The sequence below is a fragment of the Heterodontus francisci genome, chromosome 18 (assembly GCF_036365525.1).
Source record: "Heterodontus francisci isolate sHetFra1 chromosome 18, sHetFra1.hap1, whole genome shotgun sequence".
NCBI classification, from domain to species: domain Eukaryota; kingdom Metazoa; phylum Chordata; class Chondrichthyes; order Heterodontiformes; family Heterodontidae; genus Heterodontus; species Heterodontus francisci.
In genome coordinates, this window is record NC_090388.1 from 14,488,080 (window position 1) to 14,503,917 (window position 15,838).

The following is a 15,838-nucleotide window of genomic DNA, read 5'->3' on the forward strand; positions in this document are numbered from 1 at the left end:
AAGTGATTAATTGTCAATCATCTCTCCACCTAACTGATTTCCCAATCCCCTTTGAGCTAGAGCAGATTTTGATGTCAAATATTAACAGGATTTTATTTGGCTACGTCAATCTCAGAACACAATTACAAGATCAATAGCACATTAAGTAAACAGTAACGTATTCATTATAATACTTTTATTACTTTGTTCCTGAAGATTACTACACCTCAGTGTTAGCAGTTTTAAATCTGACTCCTATTCAATGGCACCAATGTTTTGTGGTCAGCAGTGAAGGAAAACCACTTGCCGTTCATTGTGCTTACAAAAATTCTCGTGGGCTTTTGCGTGGAAATTTATGATAATTAAAGATTAATTTTGGCGCAGCGTCCTATACCGGGGATCTCCGGCCTGTATAAACAGGACAAGCAACAGGGTGTCTCTTCAACCAATCAGATTGAAGAATCTTTAGTGAGGCTCATCGGGTCTGAAACAGGGGGTGTAAATTAGTATATCTAATGCAATGTAAAATCAATAATGAAATAAAGAGAGGGAAAGAAAAATGGGATTACGAGAGAGATGGAAGAGACAGAAAGAAAAAGTAAAAGAAAATTAATTCTTAATATCTTAAAATCTCCAACAATAATTAAAACCTGAAAGAATTAAACTCCACATTTGTAAAGGTTAATTTTCAGGGCCAGAGAGGTTGTTTGGCAGTAATTAAGACATATCACACTGTTAAAAATTCATTTACATTTGAGTGGATAGTCCCTCACTTTTCTGACATGTTTAGTGGATATCTATTGAGTAAGTACTGCCCTTCATGGTGAGCTATCATTAGAGCAGAGCTTGTGGAGCAGCAGAACAAATCAGATGGCAGCTTCTTAATTTCCGTGTTGAACTGTGCATGTGGGGACACTGGAAGTTGCTGTCCGTTTTACTCCTTAATAACAATGAGTGCTGATAATCTCACTGTTATTCTTAATGCAATATCTGGGCCAATGTCTCTTACACATCATTCAGGAAGTAAAGCTTCCCTGCATCGTGATATCCTGAGCCACCCACTCCTCCATGGCACCTCATGCATCATGTTTTTGTTTGCAGTTTTATTAATCTGCTATTTTGATGTGTTACCCCTCTAGGTGGAGCTGTTGAGTAGCTGCTGTACATGATCCTTGCTGGGCTCCACCTACCCTTGCCAATCAAATGGCTTAGGTTGACACAGCCTACTAGGAATAAGTCCAGCAATGCAGGAAAAGTATTAAAAAGGGAGATAGATTCACAAGGGCTGCAACTAAACCAAAGTAAAAATTGGGGAGGGGGTGTGGTGAAGATTAATGTACAAAAAATGCCCAAGAATCTAAAATAAAAACTTGCATTTCTATAGCGCCTTTCACAACCTTATTATGTCTCTGAGTGCTTTATAGCCTTTTACTTTTGAAATATAGTTACCAACGTACACTCAAATTCTTTTGGAGTGCACAGTGTGCGAACCCCTGAAAAAACTTTTGTGTGCAGTAATTTAAAGGGGCCGACTTGTGTTCGGCCTGTGCAGGAACCCCCGGGTTGCATGCCGTGCGTTTAGAAGGAACATTGGTAGTCCCTGTTATAATGTAAGAACATAGCATACATTTGGTGCACAGCAAGTCCCACAAAGAACCATGTGATAATTGCCAGATAACCTACTCTAGTGATATTGGTTGAGGGATAAGTATTGGTCAAGACATCAGGGAAAACTCCTCTGCTGTTCTTCAAAAGCAGTGCCTTGGGATCTTTTAACATTCACCTGGGAGGGAAGATGGGGCCTCGGTTTAATGTCTCATCTGAAAGACAGCAACAGTGCAGCACTCCCTCAGTACTGCACTGGAATGCCAGCCTAGATTCTAGGCTCAAGTTTCTGGAGTGGAACTTGAACCTTCTGACCCACTGAGTGATGACTAACACATTTTTAAAAATGCAGCAATTACAGGGGAGGAATGGGATTTCAAATTGTTGCTCTGGCTTGGATTACACTTCAGACACACGCCGGGAGAGAAGTTTTCACCCCTGAAATGTTTCGTATTTAACTTAATGCCAAGCTGTAGGAGTTTCTTCTCCATTTTAAAATCAATCAATGTTATCTTCTCTAACCCAATTGCACCATAGAGGTTATGCAAAGGTTCTCCTTTACACACCAAGGAAGATGCAAAACAACCTTAAAAAACAAAGAGTAATAATGTAGGAACATAGAATCGCTGGACAAAGAAAGACTAATTAGTCGACAATAGACCAGGAAAACAGGCCAGTGTGTAAGCTTGGCTCAGGAAATAGCTCCCTTGCCTTTAAGTCAAAAGATTTTGAGGTCAACCCTCACTCAAGAATGTGTGTACCCAGTCAGTTCAATATGGAGGGAGCACTGCATGGCTGCCCATTTTCAACCGAGGTTCTGCCTGTTGGTCCGGGTTGGACTATTTGAAGAAAAACAGGTAGCTCTCCTGATGTCCTGGCATTCTTTCCTCATCCAACTGCCATTTGAAAAAGATTAACTGCTCATTCATTGCAATTCTGCTTGCGGGATCTTTCTGTGTACAAGATGGCTGTCGCACCTGCCTTTATAATACGACTGCACTTGTAATTCACTGCTGAATGTTGTAGGTGGTGCCTTCAGTTGCCTTGGCCCTAAGCTCTGGAATTCCCTCTCTAAATCTCTCCACCTCTCTACCTCGCTCCTCCTTTTCATATAACTGTCTAATTCCCTTTTGAATGCTTCAGTTGAACCTGCCTCCACCACGATCTCAGGCAGCGCATTCCAGACCTTAACCACTCGCTGCGTGAAAAAGTTTTTCCTCATATCATAGAAGCCGATACGTTAGGGGCATTTAAGCAACTCTTGGATAGGTACATGGATGATAGTAGAATGAAGGGTAGGTAGTTAGTTTGATCTTAGTGTAGGTTAAAGGTTCGGCACAACATTGTGGGCCGAAGGGCCTGTACTGTGCTGTACTGTTCTATGTTCTATGTTCTATCACTTTTGCTTCTCTTACCAAATACTTTAGATCTATGCCCTCTCATTCTTGATCCATTCACGAGTGGGAACAGTTTCTCTCTATCTGCTCTGTCCAGACCCCTCATGATTTTGAATACCTCTATCAAATCACTTCTCAGCCTTCTCTTCTCCACGGAAAACAATCCTAACTTCTCCAATCTATCTTCATAACTGAAATCCCTCATCCCTGGAACCATTCTCGTGAATTTTTTCTGTACTCTCTCCAATGGCCTCACATCTTTCTTAAAGTGCGGCGCCCAGAATTGGACACAATACTCCAGCTGAGGCCGAACTAGTGTCTTAAACAAGTTCAACATAACTTCCTTGCTCTTGTACTCTATGCCCCTATTAATAAAGCCCAGGACACTGTATGTTTTATTGAGCACTCTCTCAACCTGCCCTGCCACCTTCAATGACTTATTCACATATAGACCCAGGTCCCTCTGCTCCTGCACCCCCTTTAGAATTGTACCCTTTATTTTATATTGTCTCTCCATGTTCTTCCTACCAAAATGAATCACTTCACATTTCTCTGCATTGAACTTCATCTGCCACCTGTCTGTCCATTTCACCAACTTGTCCATGTCCTTTTGAAGGTCTACACTCTCCTCCTCACAGTTCACAATGCTTCCAGGTTTTATATCATCTGCAAACTTTGAAATTGTGCCCTGTACACCAAGATCTAGGTCATTAAAATAGGTCAGGAAAAGCAAGGGTCCCAACACTGATCCCTGGGGAACTCAACTACGAACCTTCCTCCAGCCTGAAAGACATCCATTAACCACTACTCTTTGTTTCCTGTCACTCAGCCAATTTTGTATCCATGTTGCGACTGTCCCTTTTATTCCATGAGCTATAAGGTTACTCACAAGTCTGTTGTGTGGCACTGTATCAAATGCCTTTTGAAAGTCCATGTACACCACATCAACTGCATTGCCCTCATCAACCCTCTCTGTCACCTCCTCAAAAAACTCCAGCAAGTTAGTTAAATATGATTTTCCCTTAAGAAATCCATGCTGTCTTTCCTTAGTTAACCGGCATTTGTCCAGGTGACTATTTATTTTGACGCAAATTATTTTTTCTAGAGGTTTTCCCACCACCCAAGTTAAACTGACTGGTCGGTAGTTGCTGGGCCCCAAGATGAGCTTCTGACTATGTATCCGCACCATCTCTAACACCGCCTATTTCCACCTCTGTAACATCGCCCAATGTCACCCCAGCCTCAGCTCATCAGCTGCTGAAACTCTCATCCTTGCCTTGTTACCTCTAGGCTTGACTATTTCAATGCATGCCTGGGTGGTCTCCCACATTCTACCCTCTGTAAACTTGAGGTCATCCAAAATTCTGCTGCCCGTGTTCTTACTCACACCAAGTCTCATTCACCCATTACTCTCATGCTCGCCGACTTATATTGGCTCCTGGTCAAGCTATGCCTTGATCTAAAAATTCTCATCCTTGTTGTCAAATCCCTCCATAGCTTCGCCCCTCCCTATCTCTGTAACCTCCTCCAGCTCCACAACCCTCTGAGATATCTGCGCTCCTCTAATTCTGGCCTCTTGAGCATCCTTGATTTTAATTGCTCCAACATTGGCGGCCGTGCCTTCGACTAGGTCCTAAACTCTGGAATTCCCTCCCTAAATCTCTCCATCTCTCTACCTCTTTCTTCTGTTAACACTCCTTAAAACTTACCTCTTTGACCAAACTTTTGGTCATCTACCCTTACATATCGTAGTGTGTCTCCGTGTCTAATTTTACTTTATAATGCTCCTGTAAAGCACCTTGGGACATTTTATTATGTTAAAGGTGCTATACAAATATAAGTTTTTGTTGCTACATTTCCACAGCAGGATAAATCGACCACTATGATTTAAACCTATGTTGTATTTTGCCTTGAAGTTCTTTGAACACATTCCTTGTAAGTTTCGTGTAGCAACTTTAAAATATTCAGCAGAAATGATGCTTTAATTTAGGTTTAACACAAGGCACAGACCTGTGACATAACATCCTGTGATGATGCTTGAGGTCTAGATCAGGGTTGTCCAACATACGGCCCGCTAAGCGTTTCCATCTGGCCCGGGGTTGTAAACAGTTCCCGGGGCCGTTCCTCATCCTCACCGTGACTGGAGATGAGAAATTTCCCTTTGTCTTCTTACAGCGTGGTCTTTTTATTGAGAGCAGCTGTTTCCCACCAGACTCGGTGTTTTCCGGTGGGTTCTGACATTTTTTTAAAAAGCCCGCTGGAAAACCCCGAGTCTGTTGGGAATCCACTGTTCTCGATGTCAGCAGCTGTAGGCTGTGAAACTGACAGCGATGTTTTTAAAACAACTGACCAACCATCTGCTAAGCATTCCACTCTGCAATTGTGTGAGAGAGAGAGAGGGGAGAGAGGGGGAGAGACAGGGAGAGAGGGGGGAACAGAGAGACAGAGAAATGGGAACAAAGAGAGAGGAGTGAGAAAGAGAGGGGGACAGAGAGACAGAGAGCGGGAGCAGAGAGACAGAGAGAGGGGGCAGAGAGACAGAGAGGGGGAGCAGAGAGACAGAGAGAGGGGGCAGAGAGACACAGAGGGGGGTCAGAGAGACAGAGAGGGGGAGCAGAGAGACAGAGAGAGGGGGCAGAGAGACAGAGAGGGGGGACAGAGAGACAGAGAGGGGGAGCAGAGAGACAGAGAGAGGGGGCAGAGAGACACAGAGGGGGGACAGAGAGACAGAGAAATGGGAACAAAGAGAGAGGAGTGAGAAAGAGAGGGGGACAGAGAGACAGAGAGCGGGAGCAGAGAGACAGAGAGAGGGGGCAGAGAGACAGAGAGGGGGGACAGAGAGACAGAGAGGGGGAGCAGAGAGACAGAGAGAGGGGGCAGAGAGACACAAAGGGGGGACAGAGAGACAGAGAGGGGGAGCAGAGAGACAGAGAGAGGGGGCAGAGAGACACAAAGGGGGGACAGAGAGACAGAGGAATGGGAACAGAAAGAGATGAGCAAGAGAGAGGGGGACAGAGAGACAGAGAGTGGGAGCAGAGAGAGAGAGAGGGGGCAGAGAGACAGAGAGGGGGGACAAAGAGACAGAGAGGGGGAGCAGAGAGACAGAGAGGGGGAGCAGAGAGACAGAGAGGGGGAGCAGAGAGACAGAGGGAGGAGGCAGAGAGACAGAGAGCGGGGACAGAGAAATGGGAACAGAGAGAGATGAGCGAGAGAGAGGGGGACAGAGAGGCAGAGAGAGGGAGCAGAGAGACAGAGAGAGGGGGCAGAGAGACAGAGAGCAGGCAGGGAGAAAGAGAGGGGGACAGAGAGAGATAGAAAAAGGAGGACAGCGAGAGCAAAAGGGGGAGAGAGGGGGAACAGACAGAGAGACGGGGGGGGGATAGGGGAGTGGGGAACACTGAGCAGGGAACACTGAGCGGGGAGCAGGGAACACTGGAGACACAAGGGTGAGGGGGGGAGAGATACAGAGAGAGGGGGAGAAGGAGACAGAGACAGCAAGGGTGGGGGGGGGGGGAATGAGAGTCAAGAGTCATCTATTTACGCCACAGAAGAAGACCATTCTGTCTATCAAGTCCATGCTGGCTCTCCACGGAGCTATGCAGTCAGTCCCACTCCCTGGCTCGATCCCCGTAGCCCTGCAACTCTATTTCTCTCAGGTGACCATTCAACTTCCTCTTGAAGTTATTGATCGTCTTCACTTCCACCACCTTTGTGGGCAGCGTGTTCCAGGTCATTACCACTGTGTAAAAAAGTGCTTCCTCATATTCCCCCTGCATCTTGTGCACAAAACTTTCAATATGTCTTAGAGGGGAGGTGGGGGGGAGAGAGAATGAGACACACACACAGAGCGCAGGGAGAGCGGGCAGAGAGATCAAGGTCTCTCCTGAAAGGTGGACATCTATCCAGAACATTCTGCATTGCTACATCAAGTGTGCAGGCAGAGATTGAACATACGAATTAGGAGCAGGTGTAGGCCACTCGGCCCATCGAGCCCGCTCCACCATTCAATAAGTTCATGGTTGAACTGATTACTCCACATTTCCACCTACCCCTGATAACCTTTCACCCTCTTGCTTATCAAGAATCTATCTACCTCTGCCTTAAAAATATTCAATATGCTTCCACTGCCTTTTGAGGAAGAGAATTCCAAAGACTCATGACCCTCTGAGAGAAAACATTTCTCTTCATCTCTGTCTTAAATAGGCGACCCCTTATTTTTAAACAGTGTCTCCTCAGAGTCCTCCATTACACCCACCACCTCGCCCCCTTCCCATGGCACCTTCCCATGCAATCGCAGGAGGTGTAATACCTACCCATTTACCTCCTCTCTTCTCATTATCCCAGGCCCCAAACACTCCTTTCAGGTGAAGCAGCGATTTACTTGTACTTCTTTCAATGTAGTATACTGTATTCGCTGCTCACAATGTGGTCTCCTCTACACTGGGGAGACTAAATGCAGACTGGGTGACCGCTTTGCGGAACACCTCCGCTCAGTCCGCAAGCAGGACCCCGAGCTTCCGGTTGCTTACCATTTCAACACTCCCCCCTGCTCTCATGCTCACATCTCTGTCCTGGGATTGCTGCAGTGTTCCAGTGAACATCAACGCAAGCTCGAGGAACAGCATCTCATTTACCAACTAGGCACACTACAGCCTGCCGGACTGAACATTGAGTTCAATCATTTCAGAGCATGACAGCCCCCCATTTTACTTTTATTTTTAGTTATTTTTTTCTTTTTCCTTTTAAAAATTTTTTTTTGTGTTTATTTTATTTTATTTTATTTCATCTTAATTTGTTCAGTTTGCTTACCCACTGGTTTTTTGTTCATGTTTGTACTTGCAACTGTTCAATTTTCAGTCCATTAACACCCTATCTGTACTAATGCTTTGTCTTTCAACACAACATTAACATATCTTTGCTCCATGACCTTCTGGTCAGCTATTCTGTGACCTTGTCCTATCTACATCTTCTCCTTTGTTATCTCTTGCCCCACCCCCACCTCACTTGCTTATAACCTTTCACATTTCTAATAATTGCCAGTTCTGAAGAAGGGTCACTGACCTGAAACGTTAACTCTGCTTCGCTCTCCACAGATGCTGCCAGACCTGCTGAATATTTCCAGCATTTCTTGTTTTTATTTCCTGTGTTCCTATATTCTGTATCGAAGGAAACTGATTTCTATTGCACTTTCTGAAATGTAAAATTTGAACTGTTTTGTAATGTATTTTCTGCAGATTTTTATGAATAAAGTATATTCTTAGAAAAAAAAAGACAATGAGTATTCAACCCCATCATGTAAATCATGAACATCCATCTCCTGCATGATGAAATAGATGCATGTCACTCGCCTTGCTGTCAGAGTAGTCTATTTGATTGTTTTCCTGTCAGTCTTTAGTGCTTCCAGCTACACTACACACATTTTTCGGCTTCTAATAAAAACACAACCTTATTTGGATTGAGATCTGCTGACCACTTCCATATCACATAAGTAACAGGATAGTAAACCGAATAACGGTGTCATTTGTGACTCAGCACACTTGCCTTGAGTTAAGAAGATATTGGGACTGGTGGGCGAAGACGTAAGCTTTAAAGATTGTCTTAAAGGAGGAGAGAGAGGCGGAGAGATTGCGGGAGGGAATTCTAGAGCTTAGGGCCCAGGCAGCTGAAGGAACGGCCACCAAGGGCGGAGCAATGAAAATTGGGGATGCGCAAGAGGCCAGAATTGTAGGAGTTCTAAGACCTTGGAGGGTAGTAGGGCTGGAGGAGATTAGAGAGGAGACGAAGCCATGGAGTGATTTCAAAACAAGGATGAGAATTTTATAATCGAGGATGATCTTTAAGCCAGAGGCACTGCATGATTGCAAGTTATTGCTGATCAAATTTCCTTGGCTGGGTAAAGCTGGTGGCTGCTGTCTTCAAACCTTTGTGATTGTACCTAATGCCGTCTGGAGAAACAGCAGCATGCAAGGCCGGTTACAACCTTGTATCATGAAAAGCATCTGATTTATTTTCTTTTGTCTATTGTGAATAGCGTCAAGAAAAATGGTTTTGATGTTATGTCCAACTTCTCCGGATCATGGGCCATTTTTACTGGGCCAATTCATCGAAGCACTTGTTTCAAAGTCTCTCCTGTCCAGTTGCCTCAGCTACTGCCAGAGGGTAAAGCTGTATTATAAAAGGAGGGAATGCCTTAATAAAGAAAACAGATATTTTACAAATAAGCTCAAATAAGGGGCTGTATATATTCTGAATCTGAGTGCTTTGCTACTTCAGAGAACTCTATAAAAGGGGAATTGTCTGTTCCATTTTACAATGCAGATGCAGCCTCACGCTTACCTCCCCAGTAAAGCCATCAATTTTCCTGGTGCTGGTTCCTGAAGGCAAAATCTGAAGGTCATTTTTTTTAACAGTTGACAACCTGTAATTCTGTGCAATAAAACATGTTCTGACCCACGCCACAAATGTTCAAGAGAGCTTTCCGTGGCAACGTTCTTCCTGGGCCCAGTTTCCTCCGCTCCCCCTCTTTTAAACACATTGCCAGGGTAATTTCCCAAGTCACCAGTTGCCCCGGGACATTATTCATGCACGCACCTTGGAGAGCGAGCTATACAGTTGCACGTAGTGTGGTTGCATCAAGTTCCGTTCACTCATCACTGTGTACTCGCTGACCTACATTGGCTCCCGGTCTGGCAACACTTTGATTTTAAAATTCTCTTCCTAGTTTTCAAATCCCTTCAAGGCCTTATCCCTCCCTAGCTCTGTAATCTCCTCCAGTCCAACAGCTCCCCGTGATCTCTGCGTTTCCCAATCCTGACCTCTTGGGCATCCCTGATTGTAATTGCTCCACCACTGGTGTCCGTGCCTTCAGCTGCCAGGGCACTTAGCTCTGGAATTCCCTCCCTACAGCTCTCCATCTCTTTACCTCTCTCTCCTCCTTTAAGACACTCCTTAAAACCTACCTCCTTGACCACGATCTGTTCTAATATCTCCTTATGCGGCTCGCTGACAAATTTAGTTTGATAACACTCCTGTGAGGCTCCTTGGGCTGTTTTCCTACATTAAAGATGATACATAAATGCAAATATTCGTTGTTGCTGAGATTGACCCTGCCCTTGTACCATATCTACACACTGTGCCGTTCTGTTGATCAGCAGCTGGATTGGTGGACCATCTCTCTCTTTCTAAATCAATGCCTTTTGACAGTCCAATGCTATCTGTACCGTGTTGCAGCTTCGTGTAGTACTGGCTGCATTCAGCAGATGGGGCTCTCCCTGCAGTTTATGGATCAGTGAGACACTACTTGCAAGTTTCTCTGAATTGTTACTGGCGTATTTTAAGATATGTACAATAACCAGATCAAAAGTTATTTTGACTGCAATCTATATATAAAACATTAGTGTAGAAGACTGAGGGGTGATCTATTCGAGGAGTTTACAATGTTAAAAGTTTTCAAGAGGGTAAATACAGCGAAGCTATTTCCTCCGTCAGGGGAATGGAGACGGGATATAATCTTAAAATGAGAGCTTGGCCACTCAGAAGGGATATTAGGAAACATTTTTTCACACAGAGGGTAGCAGATATCTGAAACTTTCTCTTCCAAAAGGCTGTGGAAGTTGGGGGGAAACTGGGGGGCCTGCAATATAGAGATTTATCAAGAGATTATGGAGCAAAGAAAGGTCAATCGAGTGAGGTGCAGATCTAATTGAATGGTGGAGCAGGCTTGAGGGGCTGAATGGCCTCCTCCTGTTCTTATGAAAGCCAAGTCACAACATAAAACTGCCAGCATTACAATATTTGCACAGGGTTTGGAATAATTTCCTATTTACTGGAAAGTCAGTGTGGCCAAACTTTTAAATAAAAATTCTCCTATGATGCTACTAATTCTCTGACCAGATGAAAGCAAATATTATTCCTGACCAATTGCTAGCACCTTTCAAAAAATATTCCTATATTAATCTTTTCCCATCATGAGTAATTTACACCTACCTAACTGGAAGTGAGTGACCTTTGCAAATCCGAACCCAGGGTGGCCCAGTCTCTGCAGCATCAGTGCACTGGGCCGTAACCTAGATCAGAGCCCCTTACTGAGTGGCATTCACACATATAAACCATGATGGACAGGGAAAGGCCCACTTTCCGGGATAAACTTATTATGTTGACAGTGGAAAAAAGGAAGAAGCGGGGCATTGAAAAGTCCTTCCTTCATTGAACCTCCTTCCCTCACTGAACCTCCTTCCTTCATTGAACCTCCTTCCCTCACTGAACCTCCTTCCTTCATTGAACCTCCTTCCTTCATTGAACCTCCTTCCTTCATTGAACCTCCTTCCCTCACTGAACCTCCTTCCCTCACTGAACCTTTATTGAACCTACTTCCCTCACTGAACCTCCTTCCTTCATTGAACCTCCTTCCTTCATTGAACCTCCTTCCTTCATTGAACCTCCTTCCCTCACTGAACCTCCTTCCTTCATTGAACCTCCTTCCTTCATTGAACCTCCTTCCCTCACTGAACCTCCTTCCTTCATTGAACCTCCTTCCTTCATTGAACCTCCTTCCCTCACTGAACCTTTATTGAACCTCCTTCCCTCACCGAACCTCCTTCCTTCATTGAACCTCCTTCCCTCACTGAACCTCCTTCCCTCACTGAACCTTTATTGAACCTCCTTCCCTCACTGAACCTCCTTCCCTCACTATACCTCCTTCCCTCACAGAACCTCCTTCCCTCACTAAACCTCCTTCCCTCACTGAACCTCCTTCCCTCACTGAACCTCCTTCCCTCACTAAACCTCCTTCCTTCATGGAGGGTTCCTTTCCCTCTCTGGTTGTAGGTGTGATGGTCCAAGCAGGGTTCATCCCAATAAATATGTGATATTGAGCTCATACATTTTCAACTATGTTCCAGATGTGACTCATGGATGGTGTTTTGGGCCTCCCTTCACTTCTTCACAGAACTGATGGTCTTTGTAGCCTCACAGCCTACCCTGCAGACCTTCTATACTCAGTGTGCAGACGAACACAAGGTGGACATGAGCACCTGCTATAAGTATATTATACACTCGTGTATAACATCTCCGACTGAGGAGACAATATGGCGATAGTTCAGTTGATGAATTCCCTCCCATCAATTACCAGTTGTACGACAATTTGTGGCCACCCTATTTCTCACCCCACCTCGCCCTTCCCATGAGATGTGCAGCAGCTGGGATGCACTCTCTTCTGAATATATCTCAGTTTGAAAGCAGCAACTTCATTCAGATCTAACTGTAAAACATCCATTGATTTGGCCTGGAAATGAAAGTAAAAAATCATATGTCAAGATGTGGACTGTCCAGTCTACGCATTTAGGAAAGAATGGAGCAATAGCCAGACCTCATTTACAGCAGTGTGCTTGATGCCACTCAGATACTTAGCCAAGCCATGTTGACCTTTTGGGCCATAATATTTCAGATTAATGTCACTTTAAAGCATAATGGACCCAGCGAGTTTATTATATTGATGATCACTGTAAATTGAAATTAATGAATCAATCACTGCTAATGTTTGATAATTTCTCCTTTGCAGAGTATAAAACATTGGAAAAATAGATTGGGCAGATTCCTGGTTCAGTGTGGGGTGAGGCAAAGGAATATAGGTGACAAGGCAGAAGCTTAAAGACAGGGCGGCACAGTGGCGCAGTGGGGGCGGCACAGTGGCGCAGTGGGGGCGGCACAGTGGCGCAGCGGTTAGCACCACAGCCTCACAGCTCCAGTGACCCAGGTTCAGTTCTGGGTACTGCCTGTGCGGAGTTTGCAAGTTCTCCCTGTGACCGCGTGGGTTTTCTTCGGGTGCTCCGGTTTCCTCCCACAGCCAAAGACTTGCAGGTGACAGGTAAATTGGCCATTGCAAATTGCTCCTAGTATAGGTAGGTGGTAGGAAATATGGAGTTACTGTAGGGTTAGTATAAATGGGTGGTTGTTGGACGGCACAGACTCGGTGGGCCGAAGGGCCTGTTTCAGTGCTGTATCTCTAAATAAAAATTTAAAAAAATAAATAAATAAAAATAAAATGGTCTTGTACAGACAGCAACATAATAGATCAGGTTAGATGAGCTAAATTCTGTTTTCTCACTCTCTACCTTCTCACATTCCATTCCAGCAACATGCCCGTTCACCCCCTACTGTATCAAAGGTATAAATTTTCAAAATTCATTCTCAGGATGTGGGCATCGCTGGCAAGGCCAGCATTTATTACCCATCCCTATTTGGCCTCGCGTGGTGAACCGTCTTCTCCTGCCGCGGTTTGATACAACTGAGTGCCTCGCTCGCCCACTTCAGAGGGCGAAGAATGAATCACATTGGTGTGGGACTGGAGTCACATGTAGGCCAGACCAGGTAAAGATGGCAGGTTTCCTTCCCTAAAGGATATTAGTGAACCAGATGGGTTTTTGCAACAGTCCAACAGCTTGACAACTACATTTATGGATACTGGTTTCTTAATTTACAGAGTTTTGAAGCAGAGATCAAATTCTTAATCTGTCCTGCTGGGATTATGAAAATCTTCTCTCTGCGTTACCAATCCAGAATTTTAAACATTTTTTAGTGGATTTATTCGGTATTAATAAATGTTTACAACATTTTTTTTGCATCAGTCTTCACTATAGAGGATACAAGTAACATCCCAGTATTAGCTGTAAGTCAAGAAATGGAAGGGAGGGAGGAACTCAAGAAAATTACAATCACCAGGGAAGTGGTACTGAACAAATTATTGGAGCTGCGGGCTGACAAGTCCCCAGGTCCTGATGGACTTCATCCTAGGGTGTTAAAAGAAGTGGCTAGTGAGATAGTTGATGCATTAGTTTTAATTTTCCAAAATTCCCTCGATTCGGGGAAGGTTCCATTAGATTGGAAAATAGTGAATGTAACTCCTTTATTCAAAATGAGAGGGAGCTGAACATCTGTCTTAGGGAAAATGTCAGAAGCTATTATTAAAGAGGTTATGGCAGGGCACTTAGAAAAATTCAAGGTAATCAGGCAGAGTCAACATGGTTTTGTGAAAGGGAAATCATGTTTAACCAATTTATTGGAGTTCTTTGAGGGAGTTACATGTGCTGTGGATAAAGGGGAACCAGTAGATGTATTGTACTTAGATTTCCAGAAGGCATTTGATAAATTGCCACATCAAAGGTTATTGCAGAAAATAAAAGCTCATGGTGTAGGGGGTAACATATTGGCATGGATAGAAGATTGGCTAGCCAGCAGGGAAAAGAGAGTAGGCATAAATGGGTCATTTTCTGGTTGGCAAGATGTAACGAGTGGTGTGCCACAGGGATTAGTGCGGGCCTCAACCTTTTACAATTTATATAAATGACTTAGATGAAGGGACCGAAGTTATGGTTGCTAAGTTTGCTGATGACACAAAGATAGGCAGGAAAGTAACTTGTGAAGAGGACAAAGGGATATAAATAGATTAAGTGAGTGGGCAAAGACCTGGAAAATGGAATATAATGTGGGAAAGTGGGAAATTGTCCACTTTGGCAGGAAGAATAAAAAAGAAACATTATCTAAATGGTGAGAGATTGCAGAGCTCTGAGGTGCAGAGGGATCTGGGTGTCCTAGTGCATGAATCACAAAAGGTTAGTATGCAGGTACAGCACGTAATTAGGAAAGCTAATAGAATGTTATTGTTTATTGTGAGGGGCATTGAATACAAAAGTAGGGAGGTTATGCTTCAGCTGTACAAGGCATTGGTGTGACCCCATCTGGAGTACTGTGTACAGTATTGGTCTCCTTATTTAAGGAAGGACGTAAATGCGTTGGAGGCAGTACAGAGAAGGTTTACTAGACTAATACCTGGAATGGGCGGGCTGTCTTACGAGGAAAGATTGGACAGGCTAGGCTTGTATCAGCTAGAGTTTAGAAGAGTAAGAGGCAACTTGATTGCAACATATAAGATCCTGAGGGGTCTCGACAGGGTGGATGTGGAAAGGATGTTTCCCCTTGTGGGAGAATCTAGAACTAGGGGTCACTGTTTAAAAATAAGGGGTCGTCCATTTAAGACACAGATGAGGAGAATTTTTTCCTCTCAGAGGGTCGCGAGTCTTTGGAATTCTCTTGCTCAAAAGGCAGTGAAAGCAGAGTCTTTGAATATTTTTATGGTAGAGGTAGATAAATTCTTGATAAGCAAGGGAGTGAAAGGTTATCGGGGGTAGGTAGAAATGTGGAGTAATCAGTTCAGCCATGAACTTATTGAATGGTGGAGCAGGCTCGAAGGGCTGAGTGGCCTATTCCTGCTCCTAATTCGTATGTTCGTAACATCATCATTCCATTTTACCATACAATCAAACAAAGTCATAACTAAAAATGGAAGACTTCCATTTATATACCGCGTTTCATGACCTCTGGAAATCTCAGAATGCTTTATAGCCAATGAAGTACTTTTGAAGTATAGTCACTGTTGTAGTGTAGGAAATGAGGGAGCCAATTTGCGCACAGCAAGCTCCCACAAACAGCAATGTGATAATGACCAGATAAACTATTTTAGTGATGTTGATTGAGAGATAAATATTGACCAGGACACTGGGGAGGACTCCCCTACTCTTCTTCGAAATAGATCCGTTGGATCGTTTACATCCACCCGAGCAGGCAGACAGGGCCTCAGTTTAATTTCTCATCCGAAAGACGGCACTTCCAACAGTGCAGCGCTCCCTCAGTACTGCACTGGAAATCATAAGCGATCTCACCAACACTCTGCACAGCCATTCCTCCACTTCTTGTTCGCATCAAAAACTGAAGTTTAATTTGTCTCCTGTTCTTTAACTAATCCAGTAATTTAACTACTAGAACACTAGACCCTCTAGAGTGCTCCTGTCTCAAGAAAAAAT